We start from the raw sequence: 22,983 nt of genomic DNA on the forward strand, positions 1-22,983 counted from the left end.
TTTGAACAATGAGTCTGAGTAGTGTAATTGCCAGGTGTGGATCTCCAGGCTTGCTGCTGTCAGAAGTGTTCAGGGAGCAGCAGGTGCCTGGGCTCCTGCGACTTGTGCCTGCACAGATCTGATGTCCTGGGGGTTTGTCCAGCCGGTTCTCACTGAAACCTGATGCTGAGAAATAGCAGCCTTTTATTCATGATGCAGATGGAGCCCTTGGGTCATTTTTAGAGCAGAGTATTAATCCCTAGGTTGTGCTCAAAGCAGTCAGTGATGTACAGCTGAAGATGAGGCAGGGTCTACACTATAGGAGTTTAAAATCTTTTGTGCTAGTAAGAGAAACACTGGCATCAAAGAGGAATCGGCTATACTCTCCTTTTCTTTAAAGCTGGGCACAGAAGAGGGTGATCACATGGCAAGGAATGTTTGTTCTGACTCTTTGTAGGCACCTCTGAACATACTTCTTACAGACTAAGCGGAAGAGAAGAGAGATAGTACCAATTACTGACGCCCCAGTGAAGCCACAACTGCACGTGTGTCGTTGGTGACAACCTGTTGGTTCTCAGAAGTGACTGCCCGTCTCTTCTTCCTGCCCAGTGATGCACACCTCACATGGCAGTAACCGAGTTCACAAGCAGCCCCTTCCTGCCTGTGCCTTCCTCCTGCACCTTCCCCCGTCCGCTTTTTAATAATTTTATTTGTCTTCGTTGCTAAGCAGGCTTTCTCTAATTGCAGCACGCCGGGGCCACCCTCCAGTTGCAGCGTGGGCTTCTCCTGGTGATCCCTCCTCTTGCTGTGGAGCACGGGCTCTAGGTGTGCAGGCTTCAGTAGTTGCGGCACACACGCTCAGTAGTTGTGGTTCCAGGGCTCTAGAGCACAGGCTCAATAGTTGTGGTACATGGGCTTAGTTGCTCCTCGGCATGTGGGATCGAACCTGTGTCTCCCACCTTGGCACGTGGATTTTTCACCACTGAACCGCCAAGGAAGCCCCCGCCCTGTCCACTTTGCAGCTGTCTGGCTGATCTCTAAACATCTACCATTTGGGAAGGAAAGTGGATGAGATTAAGCTATTTAAATCTGTACTTCAAACAGTGGGGACAGGAAAGCAGCTAAGAGTCCCAGCTAAGGCACTGAGTAAGAATTTCTTTGCTATTTTTTTTTGGTATTATTTTTATTTCACTCTCAGACTTGGCCCCACGTCAAGTAGGATTACAATGCAAAGACAAAACAGAAACAAAATTACAAAGACAACATGGAGAACCCAGCCCCTAACATTTTCTTCTCAATGTTTTTTTTAATTCCACGTGGGTCTATTTAACTCCATTACAGAGAACGATGATATATCACTTGTGCATTTTTTAAGATATTGATGTAATCTACTTATAATATATTTAAAATAGAAATCACCCATATAACAGGCACATTTATTGGGGCACACAGTGCTTTTATGTGAATCATCTCATTTGGATGCTTTCAGTTCCTTGAGATGGGTATTTTTATTATGCCCATTTGTTACCCACAGTTTGTAGGTAAGGAACTGAACCTAAGAGAAAGTAAAGACATCATCCATGGTATCACAGGCTAGCAAATCATGAGATATGAGCCTGGCATTCTGACCCCTGAGCTCATGCTATTTACAGAAATATCTACTTTTATTTCTTCCAATTACTTTCCAGGCTTTATCCACACCCACACACAAATTCAGTTACATTACAGCATACAAAGTGTTTTGTACTCTGCTCTCTCTACTCCTACTTATCATATCTAACTTGTTTACACATTTCCCCCATCAGTATAATTGCAGTTTGCATCTTAATAGGCTCATGATATTTCATTGAATCATTATAGCATCAATTACCAAACCATTTCCTTCCATAGGAGTTTTATGTTTTCTCTATTTTTGGTTAGTGTAGACAACACTTTAATGAACTTCTCTGGGCTCTCAGCTTTTACTTTAAAAACGTGCATTTCCTTAGGATGAATTCCCAGCAGTGGGATTTGCGCACATTACCCTGTTGTTTTCTAAACTGTTGTGCTCACAGTACTACCAGGAGTGAGTTAGTGTGTCCTCCATGAAACTGGCCTAATGGGACACTTTCAAACAGGAATGTAAAATAAATGGAGTGCTGTTATGATTATGGTTGCAACAAAAATTATTACCAGAAATCAAAGTGTTCTTGGAGACTTACGCCTCATTTTTCCATTGGTCCCTCACCTGTTGCTCTATAACCCTCATCGAAGTCACAAGTGATGAGTTTGGCTCCATCACAGAACACCACCAGTGACATGAATACAACTGGAAAAGGCAATCCAATATTCAGATACCAACAGCTGGCACTGCAATTATTCCTTCACCTGCCTTCCCAATTTCTGTCACCCTCTCATTCATGGGAACAAAGAAATTGGGAGCATTTTGACTCCTACTTCCCCATTTCCTCACCAGTTCCCATAAGTCTCTCTTCCAATGTTGGTCCACCCTCTCCATTCCCAAAGATACTAAGCTGATTCTGATCTTTGTCATCACTGGTCTGAATGCAGTATTATGACAGGACTCCTTTCTTACCTGAATCCTTCCTACATACAGCTCCCCTCTAATACTCCTGAAGCACAGCCTCTGATTGAGTCATTTGTTGTTGTTCAGTCGCAAAGTGGTGTCCTACTCTTTGTGACTCCATGGACTGCAGCAGGCAAGTCTTCCCTGTCTTTCAGAGTTTGCTCAAATTCATGTCCATTGAGTCAGTGATGCTCTCCAACCATCTCATCCTCTGCCATTCTCCTTCTCCTCCTGCCCTCAATCTTTCCCAGCATCAAGGTCTTTTCCAGTGAGTTGGCTCTTCTCATCAGGTGGCCAAAGTATTGGAGTGTCAGCTTCAGCATCAGTCCTTCCAGTGAATATTCAGGGTTGATTTCCTTTAGGATTGACTGGTTTGATCTCCTTACAGTCCAAGGGACTCTCAAGAGAGTTCTCCAGCACCACATTTCAAAAGTATCAGTTCTTCAGTGCTCAGCCTTCTTTATGGTTCAACTCTCTCATCTGTACATGACTACTGGAAAAACCATTGCTTTGACTATATGAACTTTCGTCGACAAAGTGATGCCTCTGCTTTTTAATACACTGTCTTAGTTGATCATAGCTTTCCTTCCAAGGAGCAAGCGTCTTTTAATTTCGTGGTTCCAGTCACCATCTGCAGTGATCTTGGAGCCCAAGAAAATTAAATCTGTCACTGCTTCCACTTTTTCCCCATCTATTTGCCATGAAATGATGGGACCTGATGCCATGATCTTAGTTTTCTTAATGTTGAGTTTCAAGTCAGCCTTTTAACTCTCCTCATTCACCTTCATCAAGAAGTTCAAGATCAAATCATTGCTCTGCCTCAAAGTCTGTGCCAGCTTTCAGTCACCCCAGGAGTGGTGTCCAGCCAGACTCACTGATGGCTGGTACATCCAGAATGTGCAGCCTCCTCCTGCCCAGCCTGGCTTCCCTCCACCACCTCCACTCCGTCCCCTGGCTGCCTCATCAGTCCTTGGAATGTGGTCCTGGCATGTCTAACAAGGTGCCTCTGCCGGGCAGGAGTTATCTGCAAAGCTTAGGCACAATCCTCCCGCTTGTGTTTATTCATGTTCACTGCTTTGAATCAGTCTTGGGCTTGGGAGGGATCTAGAAGGTCCCTTATGCATCTTGAAAGCCACCAATGAGTATTATGACACAGCTTTTAAGTAGCTTTTCTGCCTGAAATCTCACCAGCTCCCTTTCCCTATCTACCCTCCACACAGCTGCTAGAATGATCTATGTAACTGCAGGCTGGGTCATGTCCCTCCCCGCCCATGTCCCCTCGTCTCAGGCCCTTTGGGAGCCAGATGATGCAGGCTGATCATCTCCGAGCTCCATCCTCCTCGCCCTGTCTTCAGCCCTCTGCCCCAGCCTGACACACCTCCTTACAGATCTCCAAACGAGTGCTCTCGTGTGCCTACCTCCAGGCCATCCACAGGCACTAGCCTCTGCCTTGAATATCCTCTCACTCCTTCACCCTCCTGGCCAACTTCTATTCCATGGCTCAAGTTAAATGCCACCTCCTCTGGAATGTCTTCTGAGACCTTCACAGACAGAGCTTGGCATTAGTGATTTCATGAGACCATCAACTTAACTTTATGTTCACATTAGCTTATACTGATTGGTATATATACCAATATATGAACTCCTCTAGAGAAGGGACCATGTTTGATTCATTTTGACGTTCATCATGCCTGGTACTGTTTCTGGTAGTTGCCCCTGGATGAAAGTATAGCCAGTGCCCAGCCTCCCTAAAGAATGGGCCAGGTCTCTATCCCAATAATCTCAGGGAAGAGTCTAACTTTGTAGACTGGAAACACCTAGTTTGGACTCTGCTAAGGAAAGGAATGGGAAGTTCTTGGTTCAGGAATGAGAAGGAGGAGAGGGACAGAGGATGCCCCGAAGCTCCTTCTTGTTGGCTCACCACTGTCACTGCAACCATGCTTCTTCACCCTGCAGCCATAGTTGGTTTCAGAATGTCGACTAAAATACAGTCACAACCTGAAAGTAGAGAGTTATTTTATTTGGTGGGACTGCTTAGAACTCTGAGCCTGGGAGACAGCATCTCTGTAGCTCTGAGAAAATTACTCCAAGGAGGCAGTGGGTAAGTCAGACTTGCAACAAGTTTGCAACAAAGGGAGAAGGCAGTCTGAACATCAAAGATCAAGTATCAAGTTAGGGAATATAGCATTCTATGTATGGGAAGATGCAAGCCTCTGGGATAACTGAATTCATTCCTTTCATATGCACCTCAGCTATCTGGGGCCAGTCCCGTTTCCTTGTTCACCTTGCAATCCCCCAGCTCCTCAGCAATCACTGTAGCGGGTGGTAGCATCTGCCAGATTGCAGGTTGGGGAGCTTGCATTCACATTTGGAGGCTAGAAATCACTGATGGCTGTGACATTTCTTGTTTATTAATATGGCAGGAGATATTCTCGCAAGAAACAACTCGTTCCAGTTTCCAGGGATCTTCCAGTCTCCCTGAACCAGGCTCATGGTGACCCCTCAGGCATGCCTGCACCAGTCTGCTGCTCGACCATCTGGGTCCCCTTCCTTCAGCCCCTCCTGGGGGCTTCTGAGGTGCCAGCACCAGCAGAGAAGAAGCCAGTTTTCAACTCCATGTTGGAACAGTTTCTTTGATTTGCTCTTCATTGCCTTTGTTATCAGAATGGCCTGCCTCAGAGAATCCTGCCCCCTCTGCCTGACTGTTAAACTAAAGAGACCTTTGTTCAGGACCCTGTCCACCTGTGGATGGCAGGAAGGAAGAAATTAGCACATCCCCTGCCTGAGGCTTGCCATTCTAGGAGATGTTTGCAAGATTAATGGACTTTTTACTTTGCTTCCTCACCTCCCCCCATCTCCGGTCTATAAAAGAAGCTGGCATCCAGACCCCAATAAGATGGTTATTTTGAGGCATCAGCCTGCCATCTTCTCAATCATCTAGGTCCCTGATTAAAGTCTCTTGCTTGACTCCATCCCTTATCTCGAATTCATTGGCCTGTTGTGCGGCAAGCAGAGTGAGCTTGGACCCGGGTAACGGGAGCAGCACGGCCCTCGTGGGAGGTCTGGGCTCTGCTCCGAGAAGCCCGTCCTTTGGGCTTCTGAGTTCCAATAGCGTCAATCTCTAATTGTTCCTGCAGCCGGAAGAGCAGCAGTTGTTTCCTGAAGTAGCTCTGTATTACCTCATTGTCCTCCTTTAACTTCCCCTGTCTTCCTCTTCCTGTAACCCATTTACCATGTTGAATTATCTTTGTTTAAATAGGCGGTACAGTTTCTGCTTTCCCCATCCGACCCTGACTGGAACAGAGAGAACAGTGGCCAGGAAGCTGACGCTGAAGTCCAGCTCAGTCACTACTTTAGAGTCACTTTATAGAGGCGAACTATAATACTAATGATCACCGTTCACTGAGTATCTGTGCATGTCATTTACCATGTGAAAGCCTTAAATGCATCGTGAAAGATGGAATATATAGGACAGTGGCCAGACTACATGTAACAGCAGAATTCCTACCCACAGCATTTGCAGCAACCGGCACAGCCAAATCATAGCCTCTGCAGTAATGGACCAGAATGGCCAGGACTCAGTCATTGACTGCCTAACTTTTGCCCCCACTTCCACCTCAGAACTAAGCCAAAAAATATTCCCTGAACCAGTCACATCAGATGCCCCTGCTTCTAGTCAGCCCGCCGCCAGCTTCCCCATGGCAACAACCTCCAACCAGAGCACAGAGGATGTCTTCTCCTTTCTTAATTGTTAAACTTTCCCACTCTGTCTGCTTCTGCGTCTCTGCAAGCTCACTGTTGGTGTCTGGCTCCCCCGCTGTAGCAAGCTCTGTTGGTTCTCATTTGGACAATCTTCATTTATTTCCACAATTAGGTTTGTTTCTTACTATCATCCAGCAAAACAAACATAATTATGTCCGTTTTACAGATGGGGAAGACTGATGCTCAGAAAGGCCAAGTAATTTCCCCGAATATATAACAAGGCTGAAAAGTGCCTTGAGAAGGAAATAAAAATTAATTGTGAAAATGGTCTGGCATACACTGACCCCTCTCATTTTCTTCCTGGGCTGGGGTGTTAGACTGTGGACCTAAAGAGGAAGGAAGCGATGCCACCTGTACATTGATGGCGTTTACATCTAGGTATCAGTGGGGCCAGGGATCTGAAAGAATGAAAGAATCAGAGGCCAACGCATTTTTGTGCTCTACCCGCATGAAGTCAAAATAAACACAATTGTCCACGTTCAAGAATCAGTCATGACAGTAACTTAGAATCTTACAGTATTATAAGTAGGTGGCTGCCTCATTCACTGCCTTCCCCACACAAGCATCTCCTGTGCTATAGTGAAAACACCTGTTTGATGATCCGGAGAAGGCAGAGACCAGATCAGTTTTATATTTTACTACTATAAGAATATGATAGTAAAAAGTAAACCTAATATATTCATTGAAAGTGAAGTGAAAGTCTCTCAGTCATGTCGGACTCTTTGTGACCCCATGGACTATACAGTCCATAGAGTTCTCCAGGCCAGAATACTGGAGTGGGTAGCCTTTCCCATCTCCAGGAGATCTTTCCAACCCAGGTCTCCCGCGTTGCAGGCGGATTCTTTACCAGCTAAGCTACAAGGGAAGCCCAAGAATACTGGAGTGGATAGGCTATCCCTTCTCCAGCGGATCTTCCCGACCCAGAAATCGAACCTGGATCCCCTGCATCGCAGGAGGATTCTTTACCAACTGAGCTATGAGGGAAGCTTATAATGAACACACCACCCTTTTATCTGAAACGCTAGGAGGACCTGCAGACACCTAGGCTGACCACCAGGTGGCACTAGCGCTGAGCTAATGCCGGCTCTAGCCTCCTGCTTGCCTAGCCCAGTAGAGAGGTAACCACGTGTTACCAACAGAGGCCAGTAAAAGGAGGTAAAATAAAAACTGGAAATAGGAGCTGGAAATAGGGCTGCTCTTAATAATCCCACAGCGAGCCTTTTATGTGATTGCGACTTTTATCATTAATAGGGCATTTGTTCTGCACCAGAGGCCTGAGTTAGCAGTGGATTAAGATTTGAAACCAGCCTAATGTTTAAACAACTCAGAGGAAGGTCAGAGGGCTTTCAGAGAAATGACCTGAGTAATCTCCCAGCTGGGTTAATGTAAATGAAGCTTTTCTTTGCTGAGCTTTGTTCTGCTTCCCTGGGTTTTCAAAATTACAGGTTTTCTGAGGCTCACAGTTTAATTACCTATTTGTACAAAAATATCCTTAATAAAGGAGCAAGCTAACAGAAATGATGGCAACATTTTCCCAGCTATGACCAGCTCCTGGAGGCAGCCTAGTATAGGTAAAAGAATGGGTCTTGGAACTGAACTGGGGTTTGAATCATAGCTTTGCCTCTTCCTAACTGCATATCTTTGGGTGAGTTCTTTAATCTCTTAGGACCTGTTTCTCTATTAAATTAGCGTGATTAGGTACAGTCCGCAGAATAGTAAGGGTTACGTGATGTGTGGCATCTGTAGATGCCTCACATATTGCATGCCACGTGGTAGGTGTGTAGTAAATGAGCATCCTTTCCCCCGGTCACTGGAAGGCAGCAGAGCTTGCGCTGATAATGAAAGTGGACAAACTGTCCTTTGACAGCCCGCATACCCTGGATTCTGTTGCTCTGAAATCACTTCTCATCCACCATTCCATTTTGGCTGGCACATTTTGAAACAGCTCCCTAGGGCAGAGAGCTGTGTGGGATGGAGGGTTTTTCTTTAAAATGCAGATTAAGGATAGATGCAGACCTCTGCATCGTGGTCTGTACTGGCACCTCCCACTGGCTGGCTTTCCGAAGCCCTGCACTGTCCAGTCCCAAAGACAAGCTCTCTGCTGAGATGGGAGAGGGACAGGGTGAGTGCCAGCATCCTTCCTGCTTCAGCTTTGTCACTTTAGAAACGTGGTGGTTGGGTAATGAGTTTGGTCTGGTTTCAGGTGGGCAAACAGAAGGATGGGTGTGGTTTTCAAAAGCCTGTGGCCTCTCTCCAGGTCTTTGGGAGGTCAGAATACATCATGATTTCTCACTCCTAAATGCACAGCCAGAAAGCCAGGGTGGGGCCAGGTGCTGGGGGCCTGGTGTGGGGTGGCGAGGAAAGCCTTTGACCTGAATTCTGCAGACATAGGGTCAAGACTAGGCTCTGCTACTATTGTATAACAAAGAATTTGTCTGGTTTTTGTCCCAGGTTCCTGGGATGAAACTTTAAAAAAATATATTATTATTTGTTTTTATTTATTCGGCTGCACTAGGTCTTAGCTGTGGCATGCAGGTTCTTTTTAGTTGTGGCACGTGAACAACTGAAAGAAAGTGAAAGTGTAGTCACTCCCCATGGAGCCTGCGAGGCTCCTCTGTCCATAGAATTCTCTAGGCAAGAATACTGAAGTGGGTTGCTATTTCCTTCTCCATGGGATGGAGATTCTTAAATGCTTGGAATTGCCCGAGTGATAGGAGTGTCTGTTATTCACGAGCCCTTTGGTCACACCTGAATTTCTAGTAATGAGATGGGTCAGGATGGAGACTGGTTACTAGAAAGACCAACCACGTGACTAGAGGATTGGGACATTTGAGCCTGGGGAGCTGTGGGGGGCTGGAGATTAAGTTATCAATCATGCCCAAGTGATGAAACCCCAATATAAGTTCCAGACACTGAGGCTCAGTAAGCTTCCTGGCTGTGCTGAGAGGGTTACATGCTCTGATTCCAGGGGGAGAGGACACAGAAGCTCTGCATTTAGGACCCTCCACACCTCACCCTGTGTGTCTTTTTGCGTGGCTGATCCTGATTTAGAATAAAACTACAATTGTAAGCATGAAGAACTGATGCTTTTGAATTGTGGTGCTAGAGAAGACTCTTGAGAGTCCCTTGGAGAGCAAGGAGATCAAATTAGTCCGTCCTAAAGGAAATCAAGCCTGAGTGTTCATTGGAAGGACTGATGCTGAAGCTGAAGCTCCAATACCTGATGAGAAGAGCCAACTCATTGGAAAAGACCCTGATGCTGGGAAAGATTGAAAGCAAGAGGAGAAGGGGACGACAGAGGATGAGATAGTTGGATGGCATCACCGACTCAATAAACATGAGTTTGAGTGACCACGAGAGATAGTGAAAGACATGGAAGCCTGGTGTGCTGCAGTCCATGAGGTCACAAAGAGTCCGACACAACATATCTACTAAATGATGAGGCATAGAATTTTCCTGAGTTTTGGGAGTCATTCTAACAAATTATCGAACCTGAGGGAGGTAATGGGAATACCCCAGGTTTGTAGCTAGTTGATCAGAAGTATGGATGGCCTGGGGCTCCCCCTTGCAGCTGACATCTAAGTGGGGGCAATCTTGTTTCGGGCCTTGCCTTTAACTTGCGGGGTCTGTTGTAACTCTGGGTGGTTAATGCACAGCTGAGTTGCAGGTCACCGGTAGGCATCAGAATAGCTCCTTACAGCTGCCTGGTCTCTGGCAAGTCACATCTGAGGTTCGGTTTCTTCATCTACAAAGTGGAGTTGGTGTGATGACTATTTTAACTACTCACAAGGAGATGGTATCAAGGAAGGCGTCTGGCAGTCTGCCTGGTGATATACATGCCTGCCCCTGTTACTCCTGACTCAGGCAAGTCCTGCCTCGCTGGGCCTCAGTTTTCACGTCAGGAAGATGGGCCTTCTGTTTCTATACCTTACAGAGTTTTTATATAGTCAATGAGATTATCAGTGTGAGAAAGCTTTGGGGAAAAACTCCATATTATTTTCCAAATAAAGTTTTTACTTCTTTTTCTAATTTCCAAATGCATTGCACAGAAACACCTGAATTCATTTTCCTTGAATTTGGAGTGTTTGGCAAGGTCAGACTTAAAAAGATAATTGATCACAAGGTAATAAAGGAAATTCACACCTGGGATGCCTCAAGGGGCTAGGCTGCCATCCTCCCTGGTGATGAGCAGAAGCTAAGAACCTGCAAGGTCTTAGTGAGCAGGTACTTAGTGAGCAGTACCTCATGCAGGTACTGCTGACCTTGAGGTACCACTTGAGGGAAACAAACAGGGGTTTTGACATCAAAAACCACCAAGAGGAGTGGTTAAAAATGGCAAGTGTTGATTTGCAGTTGATTTATTTTTCTCTCGATGGTTAAGGATTCTTCCCATTAACTCCAGGCATGCCAGCTAGTTGTTGTTTGGTCACTAAGTCGTGTCTGACTCTCTGCAACCCTGTGTAGCTACATATGAATCTTCCAGTTACAGATGCAGATGGATAGGTTATAGTGATCTAGATGAGGGAGTTTTCCGTCTCTTAGAAATAAAGTACTTTCCGTCCTTGTTTCAGTTTGAGCCCTCTGATCAGCCAGGATGGGGGGTAGGGAGGTGCCTCTCTTCAGTTCAGAATGAAAACACAGACCTGAAATAGGCTGCCTGTGCCCTATTGTCCTGGGGCCTTAGCATGTGTAGCAGGGAAAATGCTCTTCTATCCTCCCCCCACCCCCACACACACATGCAATCTGCTCCTCCTCCTTGTGGGAATTTGGATAAGATGCTGATTAGTGGAGTCTTCATGGAACCCACCACCCACGCTGCTGCCCTCCTAAGAAACCTGGGGCAGACTCTCTTCCTCACCCCCTACTTATTAACAAGTTCAGCTCATTCTTCCTCTTAAAGATACATTTGTCAAACCCATTTTCTCTTCTCCAGTCCTTTGGCTTTGAACCTCATATCTAGGCTGAGAACCAAATTTACCTTGGCCTTCCTACCTCTTCATCCCTCTTAATTTCTCTGCTATGACCCTCAGCAACCTTCATTTAGGTCCTCGGGTGCAAGAAGCCTACTCAGACGATTGAGTATTTGCACTTGCTGTTTCTTCTGCCCAGAAGATTTTCCTAACTTCTTCTCATTGTTAGTTCCTAAATTAAATGTCACCTACTCAGAGAAGTAGCAACCTCCCCCATCACCTTTTGTTTTCTGCAAGACACTCACCAAAATATAAAACTACTTCTTAGCTTTCATGTTTCTCTTCCCTCCATGAGAGCAGAGACCCCAGTGATCCTTTTAAAATCACTGAATTCCCAAAATCTAGAACCACCTCTGACACATCTTAAGTGCTAAATGTTTGTTGGATGAATGAGTGAGTGAATGAATAAAAAAATTTTTTTAACTTTGATGGCAAACCTAGCATTAGTAACTCTAAGAGCCTTTATTAACCAACAAGAAAAATATGAACAGGCTCAGAGAAGGCTGTGGAAGCTCCCAGATGGGAACCTAGAAAGCATTTTCAGCCCAGCCAATAATACTCATACAATGACTTTCCTTTCCTTTCTCTGACACTGAAAATGAAGAAGGATGTTAAGGAGCCAAAGGAAAGGGAGATTTGAGCCTGCAGATGGAATTGATGATAAAGAAGAGGTCAAAAAAAGGAGGAAGAGGGGCTATGTGTCTTAGGTGGTGTGAAATGACCAGGCTGAACCAGGAGGGGCGTTGAGTCACTTCGTGAAGACTACAGCCCATCCCAATCAGGAAAGTCCAGGACACAAAGTCAGCATTGTTCACTCTCTGACCTTGTCTAATCTCCCCTCCTCATCTCTATTTTCTTGTCTGTGGAAGAAATGAGTAGAATTAAAGAGGAATCAGGAAAGAGTTGACCTGTCTTTATACTTAGAAATGTCTCTTAATAGTAGGCTTCCCTGGTGGCTCAGATGGTAAAGACTCTCCTGCAATGCAGGATCCCTGGGTCAGGAATATCCCCTGGAGAAGGAAATGGCAACCCACTCCAGTAATCTTGCCTGGAAAATTCCATGAACAGAGGAGCCTGGCAGGCTACAGTCCATGGGGTTGCAAAGAGTCAGGCATGACTGAGCAACTATCACTCACTCACAGGGAAGAGAAAGGTGAGAAAGTAGGAATTTGGGGTAGGAGAGGTACATGGAATGATAAACAGCACAACATCTAAGTGTTAGAAGTGAGGGTGTCATTTTTAATTTTTCTAAAGCAAACATATTACCAGTATAAAATTTTAAAATACTTCTATTTTAAAATATGAATTTTTAAATGTGTATTAAAAGAACCTCAAGCATGAGGTGCAGCAAATGTATTCACAGGAACCCACCAGTTCTGCCAAATGTCACACATCCCTAGCAATGAGCACCTGATCCACACAACGGCGATGAGATGGTTTTGATCATAACGTTTGTATCTCCCCAAATCAATATCGGCTAAATGAAAAGTCACATGGCTACAGAAGCTCAAGATAGGAGAAAGGACACAGAATAGAGAGGCAAACCTCAGACCTTTCACCAATGAGCCCAAGGAAGTAAGTGACAGGCTCAGCTCAGGATGCAGTGAAACCGACTGTCCACAAGGGGGCAGGAGGGAGACAGATCTCTACACATGGATTAGTGTATGTGACTGCTTTGCTATCATTTAAACACAAAATACTGAAGGGTGAGAACTGTGACCATTTTCAGAAGTAGCTTCTCATGTGACGCTAACAGCATTTAGGGTCAACTCAGCCACAAATGGGAAAGAATCTGCCTGCAATTCAGGAGACCTGGGTTCGATCCCTGAGTTGGGGAGATCCTCTGGAGAAGGGAATGGCAATCCACTCCAGTATTCTTGCCTGGAGAATCCCATGGACAGAGGTGCCTGGCGGGCTACTGTCCGTGGGGTGGCAGAGTCGGACACACCTGAGCAACTAACACACACACACACTCAGCCTTCCTGCCCGTCATGAGCAAAACTCAAATGAGGCCTGGTTCAGAGCCATAGGAAATTGGCAAAATGACCTCCACTAGAAAAAAAAAATTCTGAATAGAGTGGTCTGCCTTTCCAGTGACAACTCAGTGCCTGCTCCCAAGAGAAGACAGGTCCCCTACTCCTCCAAGACAGCAGGGCCCATCTGGAGGCACCAGAGCTGTGACTCTGAGGCCAGGATTCAGGACCATCTCAAGATCTCAACAGGACACAGGACTCAAACTCTATTTACCCCTAATTCCCTGGTGCCCAAGACCTAGCTTGACAAAGAAAGGAAACAAATAACATGACCAGACACAGAAGACCACATCTACATTATTTAGTTACTCTCCAGATCCACGTCCATGACTTATTTCCTTTAGCTGTATTTGTAAATAATGAAGATTGACACTCCAGCACCCCACCAGCCACACACACTCACGTGCATGTACACATACCCACCTTTGCCCTGGTTAACCCACATACACACCATCCGGGCCTTTATCTAGGATCAGCAGATCTCAAATGTCGGTGTGCATCAGAATCGCCTGGGAGGAGGGTGGGATGAACTGGGAGGCCAGGACTGACATCTATACACTATTGATACTGTGCATAAAGTAGATAACTGATGAGAGCCTACTGCACACCACAGGGAGCTCTAAGCGCTCTGTGGTGAGCCAAATGGGAAAGAAGTCCAAAAAGGAGGGGCTGTGTGTATACATACAGCCGATTCCCTGGTGGCTCAGATCGTGAAGAATCTGCCTGCAATGCAGGAGACCCACGTTTCATCCCTGGGTTGGAAAGATCCCCGGGAGAAGGGAATGGCTAACCCCTCCAATACTCTTGCCTGGAAAATTCCATGGACAGAGGAACCCAGTGGGTTGCAGTCGATGGGGTTACAAAGAGTCGAACATGACTGAGCGGCTAACACTTTCACTTATAGCTGATTCACTTTGCCATGCAGTACAGACTAACACAACAGTACAAAGCAAATACACGCTGGCAAAAATTAAAAAAGAAAACACAAGCACCTGGGGAGTTTTTACAACACTATTTGCTGGACCCCACCCTGGTGTTCCTGATTTAGTAGGACTGAAGTGAATGCCTATGCTGCTGGTTGGGGGACCACACTTTGAGGACCACTGTTATTGTTAACAAAGCACAGAGGGATTTGTCTCTGTCTCTTCATTACACATCATACTGAAGCACTAGAATGCTCAGGGAGAAATACCCACCAAATATGGAAATGTTTACTAATGTTTACTAAGATTACTGTATCCTCTACCTTCATTATCTCATTTTATTTGATGTGCAAAAATTATTGGAAAGTAGGGTTCATTATCCCCACCTTCAAATAAGGAAACAAAGGCTCCAGAGATAATTAATCAAGGTCATGCACCCATCAAGTATTAGAGCCTAGATGTAATCTGGTTTCAAAGATTATGCTGAGTATTCTACTTCTCATATGAAAAGTGGGTGATCCAAAATGAACAAAAGTGTGAAAATATTCAGCTTGTGAGCAAAAGTGAAAAAGCAGACAGTGTAAGAAGACACAATTAGTATCAGCAGTGGACATGAGGTTGCCCCAGTGCCCCAAAAATACACAGCTCTTGCAAGAGATGGCCAGACTAAGCAAAGAACTCTCTGACGCTTAGATAAAGTAGGCACTCCAGTCATCCTCAGAGAACAGAACACTATACATTATTCAGAATAAAAAGTAGTTTCTATTTTTGCATTCTGAGGAGAAGTGGTATTCATATAAAAGGTTGTTGGGGATGTTTGTTGAAAAGCTTTTTACATTAAAAAAAAAAGTTTTCTATAGATCAGAACTCCCCAAGCTGGAGGTTTGATGAATTAAAAAAGTAGAAAAACAAAATGTGATGAAATGCTTAAATGCCCAAGAAATTGATTAACACCCCTTAGAGTTTTTAGGTTTCTGCCCCAAATAAAGTGTTTACTTTCTTACACATTTCCTTCCTGTTTTATTTAACTAATAATAAGCATTTCTGATTCTGAGACTTTTGATTGTGTGTGTTTTGCAGGGTGTGGGGTGGGACTGTTTCTATTCAAAGTAATGCACTGTCAGGAAATACACTGTTTGCATGAAATAATCTTGACATCCAAAACAGACTAATAGTTGGTATGTCTTAGAGAGCAGCTAGACAGATTTTTATTAATAGCATAATCAGTCTGAAAAAATCTGATTTCAGCATTGATTTGATTTCAGCATAATTGTGTATTAGGTTATACACAATTTAATTCAACCAACAGAGCCCGCTTTGCAAACAAAGCATTACTTTCAAGAAACTTGCATTTAAATCAGTAGTATTATAGATGTAATTATGGTAACTGTTATGGACTGAATGTTTATATCCCTTCAAAATTCACATGTTAAAATCCTGACCCCTCGTTGTGATGGTATTTGGAGGTGGGGTCTTTGGGAGGGAATTAGGTCAAGAAGGTGGAGTTCTTATGAATGGAATCAGTGTCTGTATAAAAAGAAACACAAGAGAAATTATTTTTCTTTCAGCCAAGTGAGGATACAGTGAGAAGACAGCCATCTGCAAATCATGGAGCACGTCCGCATCAGACAGAGCATCTGCTGATCTTGGACTTCCCCACCTTCAGAACTGTGAGAAATGAATGTTTGTTGTTTAAGCTCCCAGTTCACAGCATCTTGTTATAACAGCCTGAGCTAAGACAGTAACTTCGATCCAACCAGGAAGGAAGCAAACACAAAGACTGCTTCTTTCATCATGATTCCACTCATTTGTCTTTTTCTAGTTCCATCCCAGCTTATTCTCTGCCAGCTGCCATCTAAGCCATTCCAGCTCTCCTATGGACTTGTTGCTCCTGACTCTGATTTCCCCAACACATCGCTACCAGGTTTATCCTCCTAAATTAAAGGCACTCTCGATGCTGCAGGTCAAAGTCTTTTCATGGCCCTTAGCTGCCTGCAAAGCTGAAGTGCTCCTGGCTGTCAAAGCCTCTCATGATTCAGCTATAAACCCCATCCTCAACTACTGTCTGAGCCCGCAGCCCCTGTCAAATTGATACATAGTATCATTTGAAAAGACCCTGATGCTGGGAAAGATTGAGGGCAGGAGGAGAGGGGGATGACAGAGGATGAGATGGTTGGATGGCATCACCAACTCAACGGACGTGAGTTTGGGTAAACTCTGGGAGTTGGTGATGGACAGGGAGGCCTGGTGTGCTGCGGTTCATGGGGTCAAAAAGAGTCAAACACGACCGAGCGACTGAACTGAACTGATTTGCCCCTAAACGCTGCCAAGCTTCCCACTGGAAATACAGCAGCACTGAGAGAGCCCCTCATCTAGTATTTGCATAGGCTGCCTTGAGAGAATGTTTGCTCTGGTGTGTGTGCCTCATGACTGCCTCAGCTCCTACGCAGGAATCGTGGACTACTTGTCATATCCTCAGGACTCAGCCCAAGGCTGGGTACACGGTAGGCTCTTAACCAATCCACCCAACTTTGACTGGGGCTTTCATTAAAGACATCAAGCCTTGTTTACATGATCCACACTTAAGTGTATCTGAGATAAATCTGCCTGTACAGAGTTATCTCAGAACCTCTTGGAGTGACATAAAATAATAGTCAAGAGTTAAGTCCCCTCTGGACTTTTCAAGTGGATGCATTTGTTGTTCTCTGATTGGATAATGCCCTGCTCCTTTCAAGGTCGATGTTAAGTGTCACACAACAATATTGCAGCTGGGTCAACATCCTTTCCATCTACTTGTGTTTAGTTCTCAGGTTGGGAAGGCATGTCCTTCTACAAAAAGGACCAGGCGGGGAACTTCTTGGCAGTAGAATGATCTGAAACCACTCTGATCAACTGGTTGTGAAGAGCCTTCTGACGACTCTGTTAGACTCTTCCCTCTTAATAGAGGTTTTTCAACCCGGACCTCAACTCAAATATACCTTCTGACTATAAAGCTTATTTCTCCTCTTTGCCACGTGGTTTGTCGTGCTGTTTGGGCCAAATGGCTACTTTTTTTTAAGCTTTTTATTTTATACTGGGGTGTAGCTGATTAACAATCTTGTGATAGTTTCAGGTGGACAGCAAAGGGACTCAGTCACACATATACCCTCTCTCCCCTGGACTCCCCTCCCATCCAGGCTGCCACATGACTTGAAGCAGAGTTCCCTGTGCTACACAGTAGTGTTTTAAATATAGCAGTGTGTACACATCCATCCCAAATTCCCTTACTATCCCTCTTCCCACTCTTTCCCTTGGGTAATCCAAAAAGGAAAAAGAAGTGGAAGTTTTAGCCGTTCAGTTGTGTCTGACTCTTTGTGACCCCATGAACTATACCCCACCAGTCTCCTCTGTCTATAGAATTCTCCAGGCAAGAATATTGGAGTGGGTAACCATTACCTTCCCTAGGAGCTTCCCAGCCCAAGGATCGAATCCCAGTATCCTGCATTGTAGGCAGACTCTTTACCATCTGAGCCACCAGGGAAGCCCCAAATGGCTATTTTTTAAAACTTGAACAAAGGTAAAGATCATGAATTTCCTCTGATCCATAAACATAGTGTGGGTTATTGTTTAAGATAGACAAGAAGAAATTAAAACAGCAGAATGCATAGAAATTGTAAAATGTTTCCCTTATTTCTCTTCTTCTCTTTTCACCCAAAAGGCTTATTAGCTGTTCAATTTTGTTCAGGAAAATGATGACATTTTACTGTTACTCTGAGAACAACGGCCACACAACACTGGCAAAATGGTTGGGCAGGCCTGACCAGCTTACGAACAATAGCTACAAATATAAATAATATATAGAAAATATATTACTTATTTAAGAGCTGTTGAGCCAAGGAAAACTTCAGCTGTTCATCAGTCCTCTTGCCTAGAATTGATTCCAACTTGGCAAAATTAGAGAATCGCTATCATGCCGGTTGAGTTTCTGGAATACAAAGCAGTTGAATGATTCAGAGAGGAATTACTCAGAATTCCTGGCTCTGGAGAGTGGCGGCGGGGTCCTCATGGGTTGTCAGTATTTTAAATTTAGTATTTCAGACTTAGATTATTTTAGATCTCAGGATTTTAGTATTTCAGGCTATCCGTATTTTAGAAGGCTTACTTTGACCTAAACCTTTCTCACATCATTGGAGACAAAACCTCACTCGCATGAGCATAATGAGTGGATGGGACTCAGCCCTCTCCCTCCACCCACGACTTCCGGTGCCTCTGCATGTGTACTTTCCAAATTAGGAACTTGCAAAATCTGCTAAAAAATCACCAGTGCTGCCCTGTGCGGAGCAGCCAACTGCTTAAAGCCCAAACCCTCATCCAGACATCTCCGCTCTCCAGCAGGTGACCTCCAGGGCACCTAAGTCTCCCTCATCACGTGTCACTGCTCCCTTGTGTTTCCACTAGACAGTCCTTTCTTCTGGACCACACACTTGCTTTGCCTACTTTTAAAGAATGTATTTACTCATTTGGCTGTGCCGGGTCTTTGTTGTAGCACAAAGGATCCTTGATCTTAGCTGAGGCATGTGGGATCTCGTTTCCTGGCCAGGAATAGAACCTGAGCCTCCTGCACTGGGAGTGCAGAGACTTAGCCGCCGGACCACCAGGGAAATCCCTCTTTGGCCACTTTTCACAGTTGCTATAAAGCAAACATGCAATTATTGATCACCTATTATGCATTAGGTGCTACACAGACATTTTTAATATTTTGTTGAATCCCAATGAGAGTGCCACAAGGTCTTCTTCAAATAAGGAATAAGATTCAGAAATCTGTGATTTGATAGTAAGTGTTGGATTATCTGTGACTCTAACACTTCTCACTACAAATTTTCCCCCTTCTTTTGGTGTATCTTCCCAGCTCAATTTCACGTCTACAAATTCTACGTTTGCTCAAGGCCCAGAACTAACCTGCCTTCTCCTGAAACCTTCTCCTTTCTCTTTAGAGACATTGCCTTCCTTGGAGTTCACAGCACTTACTGAGACTTTAAGTGTTAAGTGTTAGTCGCTCAGTCGTGCCCGACTCTATGCGACCCCATGGACTGCAGCCCACCAGGCTCCTCTGTCCATGAGATTTTCCAGGCGAGAATCTGGAGTGGGTTGCCATTTCCTTCTCCAGGGGATCTTCCCAACCCAGGGATCGAACCCGGGTCTCCTGCACTGCAGGCAGACTCTTTACCGACTGAGCTATATACATAGGGTCTTGGGTTTTATATATATTTCATGCATGTATATAGTATTTCTCCAGCTAGACTGAAAGCTCCGTAAAAAGTCATGAATTTCCAGTCATGTTTACTCAACACAGAGCACAGAGTAAGTGCTGAATAATTTTCTTTTAAGGAACATGACACTACTGAATGTGTCTAATACCATCCTTGCTGAAGTCTGTTTCCTGTACTTGAACTAATTCAGGAAAACATCTAGCTAGCTTCAGAAAAAGCAGACAGATGCTTAACAAACAGAGTCTTTGGAGAAGGTGAAGGGAAAGCACCAAGGTTTGGATGTATCTCAGAGACTTAACCTATCTTTAAATGCTTATAAAGGACAAAAAGTAAAAAGAGATCCATGATTACAATCAAACATGAAATGGAGATATGGGCACAAGCATTGTGGCCATAGGATTAGTCAAGTCCTCCGAGAAAGGTGCCCGTTAAAAGTAACTATCTTGGGACTTCCCTGTTGGTCCAACAGCTAGGACTGCATACTCCCAATGCAGTGGGCCTGGGGTCCATCCTTGGTCTGGGAACTAAATCCCACATGCCACAGCTAAGAATTCACATGCTGCAACTAAAGATCCCACATGCTGCAATTAAGACCCGGTGCAGTCAAATAAATTAAGTAAAAATATTTTTGAAATTAAAAAACAACTGTCTCAGAATATCCATCTCAGTTGCCCACAAACACGTATTTGGCACCTACTCTGTGAAATAGCACCCCCTCCAGTATTCTTGCCTAGAGAATCCCATGGACAAAGGAGCCTGGCAGGCAAAGAGTCTGACATGACATAGTGACTGAGCAAGCACGCACGCTGTAGAAGACACTACTGGGGCTACCAAGTGGAATAGGAACCTGCTTGCAAAGGATCTAGAATGTGATTAGCAAAAGAGGACAAATACCTATAGAGAAGAGCAAAAACAGCAGGGTGTATATACTAGTTAAGGAATTACGTTCCTTGAGGGCAGGTGCTGGTGGAGGTCAGTGCAGGAGAGATCCCTGCAGATGTCACTTCAGGAAGAGGGGGGATGGAGGTGGAGGGACCCTGCCCAGCACATGAGCCTCAAGCAGTGGTGGAAACTCAAATTTCTAATGAAGGCACAGAAACACATGAAGTGGCCAGGTCACCTAACACCCTGTCCGGCTGCTTAAGTACATGCCCCATGTGACACCTCAGTATATTGCCTTTTACAATGTTGCACTAAGGCAACACAAAAAAACAAAAATAATCAAATGAATCAAATCTGTGGCTACTAGTTTGTGAGAACTGATCCTTAGGAATTGAGCAATATGTGTCCAACTTGATGCTAGGGAGTGTAGAAACAAAAAAACAGGACAAATTTAAAATGACTTCAAAAAACTAAACACTTACTTTAAAAGCAAGACCAGTTCACATGGAAATGTTCAACTCCACTTTAAAAGCCAGAATAGGGACTTCACTGGCGGACCAGGGGTTAAGACTCTGGGCTTCCAATACAGGGGGCAAAGGTTCCATCCCTGGTCAGGGAACTAAGACCCCACATGCTATGCAATTTGGCAAAAAAAAAAAGTTAAAAACCAGGATGCATGTAGGCAGGCTAAGTTGCTTCAGTTGTATTCTACTCTTGGAGATCCTATGGACTGTAGCCCACCAGCCTCCTCTGTCCAAGGGACTCTCCAGGCAAGAATACTGGAGTGGGTTGCCATGCCCTCTGGGGGATCTTCCCAACCCAGGGATCAAACCCATGTCTCCTGCATTGGCAGGCAGGTTCTTTACCTCTAGCACCAGCTGGGAAGCCCCAAAACCAGGATAATCGGTGCTAAATTATCATCTTCTGACTAAACAACACAAAAGCATTTTAGAGACTTAACATATTAGTGTGACATAGGTGGTTCCTAGAGGTCTGTTTCAGTAAATTTCCTGAAACAGCCCATCAAGATGCAGACTTTAGTTTGGCTGGGTTTGCCCCAATTTCTCCTTCCACAGTCAGACTTCTTCCAGCCACTGAGAAATCTCTTGCGAGTATGTTGGAAGTGTTCAGTTCTAACCTGAAGCCTTTTACAAAGGAGAACAATTTCAAAGCCAGGGAGGAGCCACCTGACTCAGCAGCTTGGGGAGGTGGGAGAAGCTGGTGACGTCACCCTCCCACCAGATTCCATTTCTGCAGAGATCCACCAAGTGAGAGACACCAGGGCCAATTTGTGGGATATTAAAAGTGACAGACACAAGCACCCTGTGAGGGGCGTTGCAACTCCCAGGACTGACTCAGTGAATTATGCATGAGGCAAGCTTCTAATTTTTTTACAGTTATAAAATCCACACACTCAGCCCATGGGAGAAGCAGCTGTTTTTAAACTGCCATTTAAAAGTGTCTGAAATTGTATGGGTCTTATTTTAACGGTTCCCAAAATGTTCTAGAAACACCAGATTCAGCCCCGGAGCTTGCTGAAAACTCCACCCACACGGCCATCTCCATTATCCCTGTGATCTATAAGGACCTAGCAGCCCGCCAACCTCCCCAGGATGAGTCAGCAGTGCAGGAACTTGATGCGTAGGACTCCCTCCCCACTGGGAGCACAGTATATCCCTGGAGGCGAGTTGACTTTCTCAGCTCCAGTGACCTCTGGAGGAGAAGATAATCATCTCTGCCAGTGACTGAAGGAATGCAGTTCCAGCCAGAGAAGCAAAATGAATTCAGCCTCCGAGGAGCCAACTGGCTGGTTGACATAGATTTTTCACTTCCTGTGTGAGGAGGACCACGGTGATGCCCCATCTATGTGTAAGGGATGAGTTCATAAATGAAGTCACAGTTCTCTACCAACTAGGTCAAAATGGTGAAAGAGACATCTGTAATCAAAAAAGCTACCTTTACTGAGGATTGCTGTACCACTCTTCCAAGCCTTTGTCCTATATCATCTCCTTTTGTCCTCCCAAGCCCCTGGACATGATGATGTTTTGTCCCCGCTGTACAAAAAATAAATTAATTGTTATAGATTAGAAATAGATTAATTAACTTTCTAGGCTTGACGTGAAAAAGAAAAAGTTAGTCACACAGTCGTGTCTGACTCTTTGCAATCCTGTGGACTGCAGCCTTGCCTGGCTCCTCTGTCCGTAGAGTTCTCTTGGCAAAAGCACTGGAATGAGTTGCCATTTCCTTCTCCAAGGGATCTTCCTGCCTCAGGGACCAAACCTGGGGCTCCTGCATTGCAGGCAGATTCTTTACCGACTGAGCCGCGAGGGAAGCCCTTGGCTTGACATGGTAAGAGGCAAAGGCAGGACTGGAGCAGAGGCATTCTCACACCATGATTCTCACGCCATGATTCTCACGCCATGATACTCACGCCATGATTCTCACGCCAGGATTCTCACGCCATGATACTCAAGCCATGATTCTCACGCCATGATTCTCACGCCATGATACTCACGCCATGATTCTCACGCCATGATACTCACGCCATGGTTCTCACACCATGGTTCTCACGCCATGGTTCTCACGCCGTGATACTCACGCCATGATTCTCACACCATG

The 22,983-nt window shown here is 44.9% G+C and overlaps 1 long non-coding RNA gene across 2 annotated transcripts in view; it reads left to right on the top strand.

The window, feature by feature from the left end:
• LOC110127534 (uncharacterized) overlaps positions 1-22,983 on the top strand; it is a 50,261-nt gene that overhangs the window by 22,362 nt on the left and 4,916 nt on the right. For both annotated transcript variants that reach the window (XR_011489973.1, XR_011489972.1), the window contains exon 2: positions 15,802-15,903. This is a non-coding gene — a long non-coding RNA (uncharacterized lncRNA). The remainder of the gene's footprint in view (positions 1-15,801; positions 15,904-22,983) is intronic.

Source organism: Odocoileus virginianus, chromosome 10, assembly GCF_023699985.2.
Source record: "Odocoileus virginianus isolate 20LAN1187 ecotype Illinois chromosome 10, Ovbor_1.2, whole genome shotgun sequence".
Taxonomy (NCBI): Eukaryota; Metazoa; Chordata; class Mammalia; order Artiodactyla; family Cervidae; genus Odocoileus; species Odocoileus virginianus.